Below are 17,263 nucleotides of genomic sequence, written 5' to 3' on the forward strand. Positions count from 1 at the left end.
TGGTCACTGCATTAAAGGAAGGATGTGGAAGTTTTGGAAAGGGTTCAGAGCAGATTTACCAGGAATTTGCTTGGTATGGAGGGAAGGTCTTATGAGGAAAGGCTGAGGGACTCGAGGCTGTTTTCATTAGGGAGAAGGTTAAGAGGTGACTTAATTGAGACATAGAAGATAATCAGACGTTACATAGGGTAGACAGTGAGAGCAGTTTTCCTCAGATGGTGATAGCTAGCATTAAATTAGGTCAGATGTCAAAGGTAGTTTCTTTACTCAGAGCAGTAGAGGAATGGAACTGCTTGCCTGCAACAGCAGTAGACTTGCCAAATTTAAGGGCATTTAAATGTTCATTAGATAGACATATGGATGAAAATGGAGTAGTGTAGGTTAGATGGGCTTCAGATTGGTTTTACAAGTTAGCACAAAATCACAAGCTGAAGGGCCGATACTGCACTATAATGTTCTATGTAAGATTGAGTCGAACTGTGGGAAAAATTGTGAATGTCCACTCTGGCATGAAATATAGAAATGCAGATTAGTCCTTCAGTGGTGGAGGCAGTAGAATGCTGCATTGCAGATGCATCTAGGTGCCCTTGGATCACATAATGTAGTGTGCAGAGACAGCAAGTAATCAGAAAGCCAACTGGATTGTTAGCCCTGATTTGCAAATCTCATTGTAACTGTACAAGGCATTGGTGGGAATGCCCTCAAGTACATTGGACAATATTGGGAATAAAATTCATATCTGTGTGAAAACTCGGAAGATATGAAACTGTTTGTACACTTGCTGAAAATGTAATTGACTTTTAATTATTTATTTTGTAGAATGAGGTCAGATTAAATGTCTGCTGTGGTTGACCTGCTAAACATAGAAAGATAAATTATTTAGGGGGAAACAAAGACAAGTAAATGTTTTTGGGAGATGGGATTTATGGAAATTAATTCCTGGAAAAAGTGGTATTTTGAAAGACTATTGTGGGTTCTGAGTACTGATGGGCTTTCTACGAACCCTTTCTAGTCTTGATCAATGTTTTACTGATCGAAGTGGTCAGAAAGGAAACCCTAGAAGCTGCAAGCCTCTCTCACTTAGTCTCTCAGTGGAAGTTATTAGGAACCTGAAAATGTTTCCAAATATCTGTATTTCTGACTCCTTCAATCTTTCATCCTATAGCTGGCAATTCAACTTCATCAACAAGAAGTGGACCATGAAGATTCATGAAATTCTGTCCCTTCATGGCAGACGCTTGGCTTTTTTTGTTTCAAACAAAAAAGTAATCTCTGCAGTGTCCTTGCATTGTCTGAGTGTGTCTTTAAGTGAATATAGTTATTCTTCCAGATTATGCTTCAAATGTTAACCAGAGATTGTCACTAGCTTTATCCTTTCATATCAAATGGATTATTTTGAAATTTTGTTTGCAGGAAGCCTGGTGAAAGTCTCATTTATTCTGCACAGTGGTATAGTTGGGAATTAATTGACTGTTTTGGTGAACAAATCAATGCAACTCCACAGATAGTATCACTGGTGGTATAATGGGGCTGTACATTTCATTGATTAGCTGGCTAATGGGGGTGGCGCTGCTGCCTCACAGCGCCAGGGACCCGGGTTAGATTCCAGCTTCGGGCATCTGTCTGTGTGGAGTTTGCATGTTCTCATCGCATCTGTGGGGAGTTTGCACACTGTCCCAGTTTCTGTGTGGAGTTTGTACATTCTCCCAGTGTCTGCATGCCTTTCCACTGGGTGTGCTGGTTTCCTCCCACACAGCAAAGATGTGCAGGTTAGGTGGATTTGCCAGATTAAATGACCCATAATGTTCAGGGATGTGTCGGTTAGCTGTGTTAGCCATGGAAAATTCAGGGTTCCAGGGATAGGGTCGGAGGATGTGCCTTGGCAGGATGATCTTCAGAGGGTTGGTGAGGACTTGTTGAGCTGAATGGCCTGTTTCCACATTGTGGGGTTTCTACTTAAAAAGCAGCTCCAAGCATATACAGCTGTGTGGGAATCTAAAATGCAGAAATAAATGGAACCTGTTGCTTAAAATTGCATGGGAACTGGATAGTTATTTTTCAAATATAGGAAAAGGAAGAAAAGAGCACTTGGGTGGCCATATTGATTGCAGCTAATTTGTAGATTTGCTCTAAAGATTAAATTGGGATTGATGTTTAAAGTGAACTCTTTTACCGAAGCTTCAGCTAAGAGTCAGTGTATAAAGAGGAAAGACGCACAGAGCTGTTCTTCAAGGTCCACTGCAGACCGAACATCTCAAATCAGCTCTACTTTCAGATCAGAAGACCTCAACAATTCCACACACTGTTCTCAGGGAAGTTCTCCTGTCTGTACTGGGACTAACTTTACTGCTCTAAATAACACCACCAAAAAAAAACTTGGTTAAATGGTTACTTATCTCACTGATGTTTGTGAGATCTTGCTGTGCACATGCTGGTTGTCGTGAAACAGAGAGTTTATTTCAAGGACCACCTTGTCTTGGCGATTGCAGAAAGGTTTGACAGACTTGGACAGATTTGACACTTAGCCAGAATCCTAACAGCTGGAGCTCGGATGGAGATGATTAAAATCATCAAAACAGATTGGAACTGTCAGTATCAACGTGGTTCAGCCTTGGATTTGATTAACAATAGTAGCAGAACCCAATCCCAGCAGTCATTGGAAAATACACTGGTGTCTGTAAAGGTTGCATGAACAAGAAAATCTCTCCCCATCCGAGGAGCAGGTGAACAGCCTCTCCCCAGTGTGTGGACCCGCTGGTGTACAGAGAGCTCAGATAATCGCTCAAACCTAAATGGTCTCTCATCAGTGTGAACAGGCTGATGGTGACTTAGATCCCCAGAACATTTACAGCACTTCCTGCAATCTAGGCATTTGAAAGGTCACTCTCCAGTGTGCAACTGCCAGTGTATCAGCATGTTGGAAGAATTCCTTCCCTCACACCAAGCAGGTGAAAGGCCTCTCCCCAGTGTGGACTTGCTGATTTATCAACAGGCTGTATGATCGCCTGAATCTCTTGCTGCAGTGAGAACATTGGAATGGGAAGTACCCAATGGGAATGCGCTAGTGCTCCCTCAGTCCATATGAACATTTAAAACTCTTACCCCAGTCAGAGCAATGATACTGTCTCTCATCATAGTGAACTTGCCGGTATCTCAGCATCACCGATAAAAACATTTATCTCTTCCCACACACGGAACAGGTAAGTGGCCTCTCTCCAGTGTGAACCCGCTGGTGTATCAGGAGGGTGGATGAATGAATAAATGCTTTTCCACATTCAATGCAGCAGAATGGCCTCTCCCCTTGAGAATGTGTATAGGGTATAAGTAGGTAGGGAAAGAGTTAAGTTTTTGAGTTTTGTGAAACAAGAGATTCAGCTGAATATGACTCAGATCAGATAAGACCGTGAACTCATCTCTGTGAACATGGGCGATTGTTCTCTCTCCCTTCAGGGCCCAGAATAAAGATAAAGGAGGTAAAATGATAATGTGTCGCTGAACGTTTTGCTTCAACTGAGAGGGGGAAATGGGACGACACCCTGTATGACTGCATCAATGACATTCCAGCTCACAGGGCTAACTGAATAACTTCTCACAGCCCCAACATTGACATGGTTTCTCCCCAGTGTGACTGCAATTATGTTTTGGCAATCCAGATGATGGACTGAAGCCTCATCCACACACAGGATAAGTGTACGGTTCCTTCCCACGGTGAATGGTGCTTTCTGTTTCCATGATCAAAGGCTGTTGATATTCAGATCCTGAGGAATCCAGCATCACTGTCAGATCCTGATGTGGTGTTTGGATTTTCCATTTGTACACCCTCTCCTTCTAACATCTGGTGAAATGAATTGATAAAAAGAGAATTACAAAGAGAGAAGCCACAGAGAGAGAAACCACAAAAACACAGATTGTGAACCTGAGCTGAATGAAGCTGGTATTATATGGGGTCGACGTGTGGAATAAGGAGTATGAAAGCTGCCAGATTGTAGTAAAAACGCAACTATATGCCCGTGTCCATCAGGAGATGGAACCTGCCAGTACGTTTCAGCCTGGAGAGGTTGGGAAGTCAGCAAAGAGGGATTGCTATGTTTGCACCGGAACATGATTTTTGACAGAACCTGTCGTCACCTTAACAACCTGGAAAGCTAAGAGCAGCAGGTGCAAGGAAACATTATCTCCAATTCCTCTTCAAGTCATCCTTCGGTCCAACTCATCATACACCTATTCTGATTTGGATGTTACTTGCTGTTCCTGGATAAAAAGACCGCTCAGACATACTACTTATGAACACAACATACTTCTTCTAATACAGTGCAGGATCAGTGTTCATTTAGGAATCAATTTTCCCAAGAATCTAGCTCCCTTTAAAGTCTCACCTTGCAATACGTTGGGCCTTTCCACGTTCCAAAGTAGTCCGGATGAAACCCTGCAATGTTTTCTTCATCTCTGCTCCAGCTCAGACAGCTCTTGTATCCAACACCCATCCTAATTCAAATTAAATTGAACTTTAGTTGGTCTGTGTTTCCTTCTTGGCTTGCATTGAAATAAAAGCAAAATGGTGTGATTTCTGGAAATCTGAAATAGAAAAGGGAAAAAGGGAAAATATTAATAAGGCAGCATTTGTGGAAACAGCAAGTAAATTCAAGTTTATCCAGGAGCAGGATGCTTTGAATTTCTGACTTGGATTGGAGAAAAGAAAGGGATTTGGAAATTACTTTTAATGGTGGTAGAAGGGGAAAGTTTACAACTGTCTGTTACAACTTCCTTTTAACCCAGACAATGTTGATTGTCTAAACAGAGACATGATATTTATTAGAAAATGTTACTAGCTCAGTGACATTTCCTTGAGAAAATGTGGATTTCTTTTAGGATCAGATATTTGACATGATGAATGGATTTGACAGGATTGATGTTGAGATAGTGTACCACGTGTGGGAGAATCCCAGGTTAGGTGACATGCAGTTAAAATGGGGAACTCACTCCCACAGCAGGTGGTCGAGACAAAGAGCTGAAATGTCTTTGATAAGGAAGCTAGACAAATGCAAGTTATAATCAGAATCAATAGCTGTAGATAACTACTGAGAAGCTTGTTTATCAGATGGACTATTTCTGTTCTGTAAATTCCAAGTAATTCTGTGTAGATTACTTTTACAGAGTATTAGAAGGGGACGATTTGGAGACCAGACATGCAAAGCAACTATCATTGTCATAGATCATAGAATTCCTACAGTGTGGAAACACGCCCTTAGGCCCAACAGGTCCACACTGACCCTCCAAAGAGTATCCCACCCAGACAATTTGCCCGAGCTGTTATCCTATATTTACTCCAGAACAACGCACCTAATCTAGACATCCCTGAACATTATGGGCAATTTAGCATGGCCCGCACACCTTTGGATTGTGGGAGGAACCCAGACATGGGGAGAATGTGCAAACTGCACACAGACCTGAGGGTGGAATCAAACCCAGGCCCCTGGTGCTGTGAGGCAGCAGTGCTAACTACTGAGCTATCATGCCACCCATTTCACGTTGATACCTTTCACATAAATATCATTGGCCTTTAAATGTAGAATAAGAAATATGCATCTTCCTTGTGTACGTGGGGACTTTTCAACCATTATTGTGACATAAAAATCATCAGGATGTACAGCTCACAGAATGCGCCAGAGCTGTGACTGTGGAGAGACCTTGAACAAATTCCTCAGCATGAATTGAGAAATCTGAGGGGGGAAGAGAGAGGGGGGAAGAGAGAGAGGGGGGAAGAGAGAGGGGGGAAGAGAGAGGGGGGAAGAGAGAGGGGGGAAGAGAGAGGGGGGAAGAGAGAGAGGGGGAAGAGAGAGAGGGGGAAGAGAGAGGGGGGAAGAGAGAGGGGGGAAGAGAGAGGGGGGAAGAGAGAGAGGGGGAAGAGAGAGAGGGGGAAGAGAGAGAGGGGGAAGAGAGAGAGGGGGAAGAGAGAGGGGGAAGAGAGAGAGGGGGAAGAGAGAGGGGGAAGAGAGAGAGGGGGAAGAGAGAGAGGGGGAAGAGGGGGGGGAAAGAGGGGGGGAAAGAGAGAGGGGGTAGGGGGAGAGGGGGGGAAGAGAGAGGGGAAGAAGAGAGAGGGGGGGAAGAGAGAGGGGGGAAGAGAGAGGGGGGGAAGAGAGAGGAGGGGGAAGAGAGAGGGAAGAGAGAGGGGGGAAGAGAGAGAGGGGGAAGAGAGGGGGGAAGAGAGAGGGGGGAAGAGAGAGGGGGGAGAGAGGGGGAGAGAGAGGGGGAGAGAGGGGGGAAGAGAGGGGGGAAGAGAGAGGGGGAGAGAGAGGGGGGAAGAGAGAGGGGGGAAGAGAGTGGGGGAGAGAGGGGGGGAAGAGAGAGGGGGGATGAGAGTGGGGTGGAGAGGAGTGTGGGGAGGAGAGAGTGGGGAGGAGTGGGGGGAGGAGAGGGGGGGGAGTGAGGGGGGGGAAGAGAGAGGGGGATGAGAGAGGGGGATGAGAGGGGGGAAGAGAGGGGGGGAAGAGAGAGGGGGGGGAGAGAGGGGGGGGGAGAGAGGGGGGGATGAGAGGGGGGGAAGAGAGAGGGGGGAGAGAGGGGGGGAGAGAGGGGGGGAGGAGGAGGGGGGAGGTGAGTGGGGGAGGAGAGAGGGGGGAGGAGAGAGGGGGGAGGAGAGTGGGGGGAGGAGAGTGGGGGGGAGGAGAGAGGGGGGAGGAGAGAGGGGGGGAGAGAGAGGGGGGGAAGAGAGAGGGGGGAAGAGAGAGGGGGGAAGAGAGGGGGGTTGTGAGGGGGGAGAGTGGCGGGGGAGGAGAGAGGGGGAGGAGAGAGGGGGGAGGAGAGAGGGGGGAGGAGAGAGTGGGGAGGAAGAGAGAGGGGGGAAGAGAGAGGGGGGAAGAGAGAGGGGGGAAGAGAGAGGGGGAAGAGAGGCGGGGGAAGAGAGGGGGGGGAGGAGAGAGGGGGGAGGAGAGAGTGGGGAGGAGAGGGGGGGGGGAAGAGAGGGGGGGGAAGAGAGGGGGGGGAAGAGAGGGAGGGGGGAAGAGAGAGGGGGGAAGAGAGAGGGGGGAAGAGAGAGGTGGGGGAGAGAGAGGGGGGGAAGAGAGGCGGGGGAAGAGAGAGGGGGGGAAGAGAGAGGGGGTGAAGAGAGAGAGGGAACCTACACTGCTAACTGACACAGCAGTGAATCTGTGCAGTTACTGCCTTTGCTGTTGGAATTCAAGAATCGCTGGACATCGGAGTGTGTCTAGGATAACTTAAACAGTGAAATTTACAACAGATTTGGGAGAGGTCACAGCACACAAACATAAGTGAATAGTTTTAAGTATAGCCTTGCTGTAAATCAACAATTGTTTGTAGAATGGGTTACTTCTTGATTATATGTTTTTATTGGGATCTACCTCTTGATTAAATTTTAAAAATATAAGCCATCAGTATTAGGTTAGCCTGGAGCAGTGTTTTGTACAGCAATAAGACAATGCTATTTTCTGAGTCTGTAGATTAGAAGGAGCAAAATGGCCTTTAGTAGAGTGATATGCTCTTAGAGTCATAGAGATGTACAGCATGGAAACAGACCCTTCAGTCCAACCTGTCCATGCCGACCAGATATCCCAACCCAATCTAGTCCCACCTGCCAGCACCTGGTCCATATCCCTCCAAACCCTTTCTATTCATATATCCATCCAAATGCCTCTTAAATGTTGCAATTGTATCAGCCTCCACCTCTGGCAGCTCATCCCATACACATACCACCCTCGGCATGAACAAGTTGGCCCTTAGGTCTCTTTTATATCTTTCCCCTCTCACCTTAAACCTATGCCTCTAGTTCTGGACTCCCCGACCCAGGGAAAAGACTTTGCTTATTTATCCTATCCATGCCCCTCATAATTTTAAAAACCTCTATAAGGTCACCCCCCAGCCTCCGACGCTCCAGGGAAAACAGCCCAGCCTGTTCAGCCTGTCCCCATAGTTCAAATCCTCCAACCCTGGCAACATCCTTGTAAATCTTTCCTGAACACTTTCAAGTTTCGCAACATCTTTCCGATAGGAAGGAGAACAGAATTGCATGCAATATTCCAACAATGGCCTAACCAATGTCCTGTACAGCCGCAACATGACCTTCCAACTCCTGTACTCAATACTCTGACCAATAAAGGAAAGCATACCAAATGCCTTCTTCACTATCCTATCTACCTGCGACTCCACTTTCAAGGAGCTATGAATCTGCACTCCAAGGTCTCTTTGTTCAGCAACACTCCCTAGGACCTTACCATTAAGTGTATAAGTCCTGCTAAGATTTGCTTTCCCAAAATGCAGCACCTCGCATTTACCTGAATTAAACTCCATCTGCCACTTCTCAGCCCATTGGCCCATCTGGTCAAGATTCTGTTGTAATCTGAGATAATCCTCTTCGCTGTCCACTACACCTCCAATTTTGGTGTCATCTGCAAACTTACTAACTGTACCTCTTATGCTCGCATCGAAATCATTTATGTACATGACAAAAAGTAGAGGGCCCAGCACCGATCCTTGTGGCACTCCACTGGTCACAGACCTCCAGTCTGAAAAACAACCCTCTACCACCACCTTCTGTCTTCTACCTTTGAGCCAGTTCTGTATCCAAAAGGCTAGTTCTCCCTGTATTCCATGAGATCTAACCTTGCTAATCAGTCTCCCATGGGGAACCTTGTCGAACGCCATACTGAAGTCCATATAGATCACAACCACTGCTCTGCCCTCATCAATCATCTTTGTTACTTCTTCAAAAAACTCAATCAAGTTTTTGAGACATGATTTCCCACGCACAAAGCCATGCTGACTATCCCAAATCAGTCCTTGCCTTTCCAAATACATGTACATCCTGTCCCTCAGGATTCCCTCCAAACAACTTGCCCACCGCCGAGGTCAGGCTCACCCCTCTATACCTCCCTGGCTTGTCTTTACCGCCCTTCTTAAACAGTGGCACCACGGTTGCCAACCTCCAGTCTTCCGGCACCTCATCTGTGACTATTGATGATGCAAATATCTCAGCAACAGGCCCAGCAATCACTTCTCTAGCTTCCCACAGAGTTCTCGGGTACACCTGATCAGGTTTTGGGGATTTATCCACTCTTAACCATTTCAAGACATCCAGCACTTCCTCCTCTGTAATCTGGACATTTTGCAAGATGTCACCATCTATTTCCCTACAGGCTATATCTTCCATATCCTTTTCCACAGTAAATACTGATGCAAAATATTCATTTCGTATCTCTCCCATTTTCTGTGGCTCCACACAAAGGCCGCCTTGTTGAACTTTGAGGGGCCCCATTCTCTCCATAGTTACCCATTTGTCCTTAATATATTTGTAAAAACCTATTGGATTCTCCTACTTTCTGTATACTCTTCAAAGGATTCACTTGATCTATCCTGTCTATACCTGACATATGCTTCCTTCTTTTTCTTAACCAAACCCTCAATTTCTTTAGTCATCCAGCATTCCCTATACCTACCAGCCTTCCCTTTCACCCTGACAGGAATATACTTTCTCTGGATTCTCGTTATCTCATTTCTGAAGGCTTCCCATTTTCCAGCTGTCCCTTTACCTGTGAACATCTGCCTCCAATCAGCTTTCGAAAGTTATTTCTCCAATTTAGAACTTCAACTTTTAGATCTGATCTATCCTTTTCCATCACTATTTTAAAACGAATAGGATTATGGTCGCTGGCCCCAAAGTGCTCCCCCACTGACACCTCAGTCACTTGCCCTGCCTTATTTCCCAAGGGTAAGTCAGGTTTTGCACCTTCTCTAATAGGTACATCCACATACTGAATCAGAAAATTGTCTTGTACACACTTAACAAATTCCTCTCCATCTAAACCTTTAACACTATGGCAGTCCCAGTCGATGTTTGGAAAGTTAAAATCCCCTACCGTAACTACCCTATTATTCTTACTGATAGCTGAGATCTCCTGACAAGTTTGTTTCTCAATTTCACTCTGACTATTGGGGGGTCTATAATACAATCCCAATAAGGTGATCATCCTTTTCTTATTTCTCAGTTCCACCCAAATAATTTCCCTGGATGTATTTACGGGAATATCTTCCCTCAGCACAGCTGAAATGCTTTCCCTTATCAAAAATGCCACTCCCCCTCCTTTCTTGCCTCCCTTTCTATCCTTCCTGTAGCATTTGTATCCTGGAACATTAAGCTGTCAATCCTGCCCATCCCTGAGCCATGTTTCTGTAATTGCTATGATATCCCAGTCCCATGTTCTTAACCATGCCCTGAGTTCATCTGCCTTCCCTGTTAGGCCCCTTGCATTGAAATAAATGCAGTTTAATTTATTAGTCCTACCTTGTCCCTGCCTGCCCTGACTGTTTGACTCACTTCTGTTCTCAGCTGTACCCGTCTCAGATCGATCTCTTTCCTCACTATCTCCCTGGGTCCTACCCCCCAACCTTACTAGTTTAACTCCTCCCAAGCAGTTCTAGCAAATTTCCCTGCCAGTATATTTGTCTTCTTCCAATTTAGGTGTAATCCGTCCTTCTTGTACAGGTCACTTCTACCCCAAAAGAGATTCCAATGATCCAAAAACGTGAATCCTTCTCCCATACACCAACTCCTCAGCCATGCATTCATCTGCTCTATCCTCCTATTCCTGCCCTCACTAGCTTGTAGCACTGGTATTAATCCATATATTACTACCCTTGAGGACCTCCTTTTTAAATTTCTGTCTAACTCTGTAATCTCCCTTCAGAGTCTCAACCTTTTCCCTTCCAACGTCGTTGGTTCCAATGTTCACAATGACCTCCTGCTGGCCCCTCTCCCCCGTGATAACATTCTGCACCCTCTCGGAGACATCCTGGCACCAGGGAAAGAACACACCATTCTACTTTTTCTCTGCTGGCCACAGAAACGTCTGACTGTACCTCTGACTACAGATTCCCCTAACACAATTGATCTCTTGGAAGCCGACGTAACCCTCATTGCATTAGAGTCAGTCTCAATACCAGAAACTTGGCTGTTCGTGCTACATTCCCCTGAGAATCCATCACCCTCTACATTTTCCAAAACAGCATACCTGTTTGAAATGGGTATAACCACAAAAGACTCCTGCCCTAGGTGCCAACCTCTCTTACCCTTCCTGGAGTTAACCCATCTATGTGACTGTATCTGAGACTTTCCCCTCTTCCTATAACTGCCATCTATCACATACTGTTGCTGTTGCAAATCCCTCATCGCTTCTATCTGTCTCTCCAACTGATCCACTCGATCTGATAAGATTCGCATCCAACAGCATTTATGCCAGATATAATCCACAGTAACCCTTAAACTCTCTTTAAGCTCCCACATCTGACAAGAAGTACATATCACTGAAAAGGCCATTTTTGCTCCTTCACAATCTGCAGACCCAGAAAATAACACTGTCTTATTCCTCTACAAAACACTGCACCAGGTTAAATTAATAGCTATGGCTTATATTTTAAGTTTAATCAAGAGACTTATCTCCAAAAACATACTCACTCCACTACACTCACTACTGCAGCCTTTCTCTTGGACAGACTTAAAACAACAATTAACTTATCTGATTCTGTACTGTGAACTTCGCCCAACAGTTCCTCCAAGATTAGTTGTGAATTTCACTGTTTGTTAATTTTCCCAGATGCACTCTGATGTCCAGCGACACACAAATTCAAACAGCAAAGGCGGTAACTGTGCAGGTTTTCTCTCTCTCTCTCTCTCTCTTGCACTGTCCTCACCATGTGCTTCCTTTGCCTGCCTTCTCTCTTTTAAACTGCTGTTGTTTTGACTTTTTTTTCCAAAACAATGCAACAGCATATAAAACAGTAATTGCTGCTCCTGGAGTTCGAGGAAATCATCTCCAACACCTAAAATACCTCAAAAAAAGGAGCAGCTCTTACAGCCAGAAATTTTTCCCATCCTCCATCTTGGATTACCCTTCTTGTCGGATGTGGGAGCTTTGAGAGAGTTTACGGGTTACTGAGGATTATATCTACAATAAATGTCATTGCTTGCAAATCATGTCAGATCGAATGGATTGGTTGCAGCAACAGTTACAGGCAATGAGGAATTTACAAGAGCTAGGGGGTGTGATGGATGGCAGTTATAGAAAGGGAAAAAAAGCCACAGATACAGTCAGGTAGATGGGTTAACTCTAAGAAAGGTAGGAGGGACAGGCGTCTTCTGTGGCTGTGCCCATTTCAAACAAGTATGCTGTTTTGGAAAATGTAGGTGGTGATGGACTTACAGGGGAATGGAGCACAAGCAGCCACGTTTCTGGTATCAAGATAGGCTCTAATGTAATGAGGGGTACGTCATGTTTCAAGCAATCAATTGTGATTGGGACTCTCTAGTCAGAGGCACAGTCAGATGTTCCTGCGGCCAGCAGCAAAAAGTCAAAATGGTGTGTTGCCTCCCTGGTGCCAGGATCAAGGATATCACAAAAAGGGTGCATAAAGTGGAGAGGGACCAGCAGGAGGTCATTGTACACATTGGTACCAATGAAATAGAAGGGAAAAGGTTGAGATCCTGAAGGGAGAATACAGAAAGTTCAGCAGGAATTTTTTAAAAAAGGTCCTCGATGGTAGTAATATCTGGATTACTCCCAGTGCTACGAGCTACTGAGGGTAGGAATAGGAGAATAGAGCAGATGAATGCATGGCTGAGGAGCTGGTGTATGGGAGAAGTATTGACATTTTTGGATTATTGGAACCCCTTCTGGGGTAGAAGTGATCTGCACAAGAAAGATGGATTGTACCTGAATTGGAAGAGGACAAATATACTGGCAGGGCGATTTGCTGGAGCTGCTCAGGAGGATTGAAATTAAGTGGGAGACGGGACTCAGGGAGATAGTGAGGAAAGAGATCAATCTGACACTGATACAGTTGAGAAAAGAAGCGAGTCAAACAGTCAGGGCAGGCAGGAACAAAGCAGAGAAGAAGATAGGACTGATAAATTAAACTGCATTTACTTCAATGCAAGAGGAGGAACAGGGAAGGCAGATTAATTCAGGATATGGTTAGGAACATAGGACTGGGATATCATAGTAATTTCAGAAACGTGGCTCAGGAATGGACAGGACTGCCAGTTTAATGTCCCAGGGTATAAATATTATAGGAAGGACAGAAAGGGAGGCAAGAGAGGAGGGGAGCGATGTTTTTGATAAGGGATAGCATTACAGCTGTACTTAGGGAACATATTCCCGGAACTACATCCAGGAAAGTTATTTGGGTGAAACTGAGAAATAAGAAAGGGGCGATCACTTTATTGGGATTGTGTTATAGACCACCCCCTCATGGTCAGCCGGAAATGAGAAACACATTTGTAAGGAGATTTCAGTTATCTGTAAGAACAATAGGGTAGTTATGGTCGGGGATTTTAACTTTCCAAACGTGAACTGGGACTGCCACAGTGTTAAGAGTTTAGAGGGTGTGAGGAATTTGTTGAGAGTGTACAAGAAAATTTTCTGATTCAGTATGTGGATATATCTACTAGAGAAGATACAAAACTTGACCTACTCTTGGGAAATAAGGCGGGTGACTGAGGTGTCAGTAGGGGAGCATTTTAGGGCATGCGACCAGAATTCTATTAGTTTTAAAGTTTTGATGGAAAAGGATAGTGCAGATCTAATGGTTGAAATTCTAAATTTTGACAGTATTAGGCAAGAACTTTCAAAAGCTGATTGGGTGCAGATGCTCACAGGTAAAGGGACGACTGGAAAATGGGAAGCCTTCAGAAATGAGATAACGAGAGTCCAGAGACAGTATATTCTTGTTTGGGTGAAAGGGAAGGCCAGTAGGTGTACGGAAAGCTGATGACTGGAGAAATTGAGGGTTTGGTTAAGAAAAAGAAGGAAGCATATGTCAGGTATCGACACGAGAGATCGAGTGAATCCTTAGAAGAATATAAAGGCAGTGGAAGTATACTTAAGAGGAAAATCTGAAGGGCAAAAACGGAGACATGAGACAGCTTTGGCAAATAGAATTAAGGAGAATCCAAAGGGTTTTTACAAATACATCAAGGACAAAAAGTAACTAGGGAGCGAATAGGGCCCCTCAAAGATCAGCAAGCAGCCTTTGTGTGGAGCTGCAGGAGATACTAAATGGGTATTTTGCAACAGGATATTCTGTGGAGAAGAACATGGAAAATATAGACTGTGGGGAAATAGATGGTGACATCTTAAAAAATTACAGAAGAGGAAGTGCTTGATATCTTCAAACACAAAGATGGATAAATCCCCAGGACCTGATCAGGTGTGCTCTGGAACTCTTTGGGAAGCTAGGGAAGTGATTGCTGGGGCCCTTGCTGAGATATTTGTATCATCAATAGTCACAGATGAGGTGCCAGAAGACTGGAGTTTGGCCAATGGGGTACCATTATTTAAGAGAGGTAGCAAGGACAAGCCAGCAGACTATAGACCGGTGAGCCTGATATTGGTGGTGGGCAAGTTGTTGGACAATCCTGTGGGACAGTATTTATACATATTTGAAAAGGCAAGGATTGATTATGGATTATAAATCTGGTTTTATGAGTGGGAAATCATGTATCACGATAACAAAGAGGATTGATGAGGGCAGAGCAGTGAACATGATCCTTATGGACTGCAGTATGGTGTTCGACAAGGTTCCCCATGGGATACTGGTTATCAAAGTTAGGTCTCAAGGAATGCAGAGAGAACTCACCATTTGGATACAGAACTGGCTTGAAGGTAGAAAACTTGTGGTGGTGGGAGGATTGTTTTTCAGACTGGAGGTCTGTGATCAGTGGAGTGCCACAAGGATCAGTGCTGGGTCCACTAATTTTTGTCATTTCTATAAATAATTTGGATATGAACATAGGAGGTGTAGCTAGTAAGTTTGCAGATGACACCACAATTGAAAGCGTGGTGGGCAGCGAAGAAGGTTACCTCAGATTACAATGGGATCTTGATCAGATGGGCCAATGGGTTGAGGAGTGGCATATGGAGTTGAATTTAGATAAATGTGAGGTGCTGCATTTTGGGAAAGCAAATCAAAGCAGGACTTATGCACAAAATGGTAAGGTCCTAGGAAGTGTTGCTGAACAAAGAATTCTTGGAGTGCAGGTTCATAGCTCCTTGAAAGTAGAGTCGCAGGTAGATAGGATAGTGGAGAAGACCTTTGGTATTGGTCAGAGCATTGAGTACAGGTGTTGGGAGGTCATGTTGCAGCTGTACAGGATGTTGGTTAGACCATCTTTGGAATATGGCATTCAGTTCTGGTGTCCTTCCTATCGGAAGGATGTTGTGAAACTTGAAAGGATTCAGAAAAGATTTATAAGGATGTCGCCAGAGTTGGAGGATTTGGCTAAAGGGAGAGGTTGAATAAGCTGGGGCCATTTTCCCTGGAGTGTTGAAGGTTGAGGGCTAACCTCAGAGGTTTATAAAATCATGAGGGGAATGGATAGGATAAATAGTCTTTCCCTGGTGTGGGGAAGTCCAAAACTGGAGGTCATAGGTTTAGGATGAGAGGGGAAAGATATAATAGAGACCTAAGGGGCAACATTTTCACGCAGAGGGTAATACGTGTATGGAATGAGCTCAGATGAAATGGTGCAGGTTGGTACAATTGTAACATTTAAAAGGTATCTGGATGGGTATATGAATGGGAAGGGTTTAGAGGGAAATGGGCCAAGTACTGGCAAATGGAACTAAATTAGGTTGGGATATCTGGTCAGCACGGATTAGTTGGACCAAAGGGTCTGTTACAGTGCTGTACATCTCTATGACTCTAATATACTGTAGCCACAGTGATTTACTTGAAGCCTGACTGTAGCCTGAATGCACTTGTGTGCATCACTAGTGGATTCTTTGCTCATCTTAGATTGTTTTGTGATCCAGCAAGGAAAATAATGGGGCCTTAAGGTTTGATAGAGACTTTCAGAAATTTTCTAAAAAACATTTTTTTTAAAAACAATACGCTTAAGGGAAACACCCATTGCCTTGAAAGGGAGACTTTAGGTTTCAGTTTTACTTTGAGTAGTCCTGTGAAGTGGTTGAAATAGGATGGCTGTGCAGTATAGTGCTTCAAAGAGAGATAGAGATATAATGAACTAGGTAACCTTAGAATGAGCAATTACTGTTTGTCTCATAGCACAAGTGTTGTGATTAAACCCAGAAGTAGTTACTTAAAGCTGAGTATATTTAAGCATCCGAGGAGCAGGAGAATCGACGTTTCGGGCATAAGCCCTTCTTCAGGGCTTATGCCCGAAACGTCGATTCTCCGACTCCTAGGACGCTGCCTGGCCTGCTGCGCTTTTCCAGCACCACACTTTTCAACTCTGATCTCCAGCATCTGCAGTCCTCACTTCCTCCTGAGTATATTTAAGGCTAGGTATTTAATAGCTCCAGGGAGAATCTCTACAGTTCCAGTCCAACTATTATTAAAGCCATGAAAGTGTGTTAAACCTACCAAGGTGTAGACACAGGGTGTGACTACTGCACAAGTCTTAGGATACAGGGTAGGCCATTTAGGATTGAGATAAGGGAAATTTATTCACCAAAAGGACTTTGAACTTGTGGAATTTTCTCCCACAGAAGGCTGTGAAGTCAAGTCACTGAACATATTCAAGAATGTGGGCTTCAAGGAGAGGGGGGAGAAAGCAGGAATGTGGTATTAAGAGGAGGATCAGTCATGATCACATGGAATACAGAGGAGATTCAAAAACTGAATGGCCCATTCCCCTCCCAGTTTTGATATTTGGGTATGTTGGGTATTGTACAAAACCCCGCTTTTTTTTTCCAACTTGGAGCTGAGGTTTTGAGACTTGTGGGATTATACGTTTATGCGGCTTTTAAAATAAAACATTTGAAATTGTATTATAAGTAAATGCTTTAAATGGATTAAAAAAGTAAACTCTGAAGAGACAAGGGAATTGGAGAACATGAGTATGCCAGAAGAAGGTTTAGAACAGAGAAGGAAGAAAAAGGCTGCAGCCTGAAGGATGATTCTATTTTATATTCGTCTCTTTTGCTAATAAATTTCAATTTTATTGGTATAGCAAAATCTGCAGCACTGTACACTTTTGTTTCAGTGAGCAACTACATTATTAAAACCAAGAAATCGAAATATCAGGTTTCTGTCTGACTTGTCCAACAATAACATGAGCTGGGTTCATAACAGGTGGAGGACCACTGGCGGCTCTTGATGGGATTTTTTTAGTTCATTGATTTGAAAGGGACCTGTGTCTTTCTTGCTAAAGTAACAGCCACAGAACGACTCTTCAACAAGAAACGTGCGAAATTTATTGCATAAAACTTACCAGTGGCTTTAGATGTGGCTCAGA

The 17,263-nt window shown here is 44.4% G+C and overlaps 1 long non-coding RNA gene across 1 annotated transcript in view; it reads right to left on the reverse strand.

Annotated features, from left to right (window-relative positions):
• LOC140456978 (uncharacterized) overlaps positions 1 to 17,263 on the reverse strand; it is a 51,256-nt gene that overhangs the window by 21,926 nt on the left and 12,067 nt on the right. Inside the window, exons 2-3 of the long non-coding RNA XR_011953291.1 lie at positions 4,377 to 4,575; positions 3,103 to 3,835 (exon numbers count right to left, since the gene is read on the reverse strand). This is a non-coding gene — a long non-coding RNA (uncharacterized lncRNA). The remainder of the gene's footprint in view (positions 1 to 3,102; positions 3,836 to 4,376; positions 4,576 to 17,263) is intronic.

This window comes from Chiloscyllium punctatum, chromosome 31 (genome assembly GCF_047496795.1).
Source record: "Chiloscyllium punctatum isolate Juve2018m chromosome 31, sChiPun1.3, whole genome shotgun sequence".
NCBI lineage: Eukaryota > Metazoa > Chordata > Chondrichthyes > Orectolobiformes > Hemiscylliidae > Chiloscyllium > Chiloscyllium punctatum.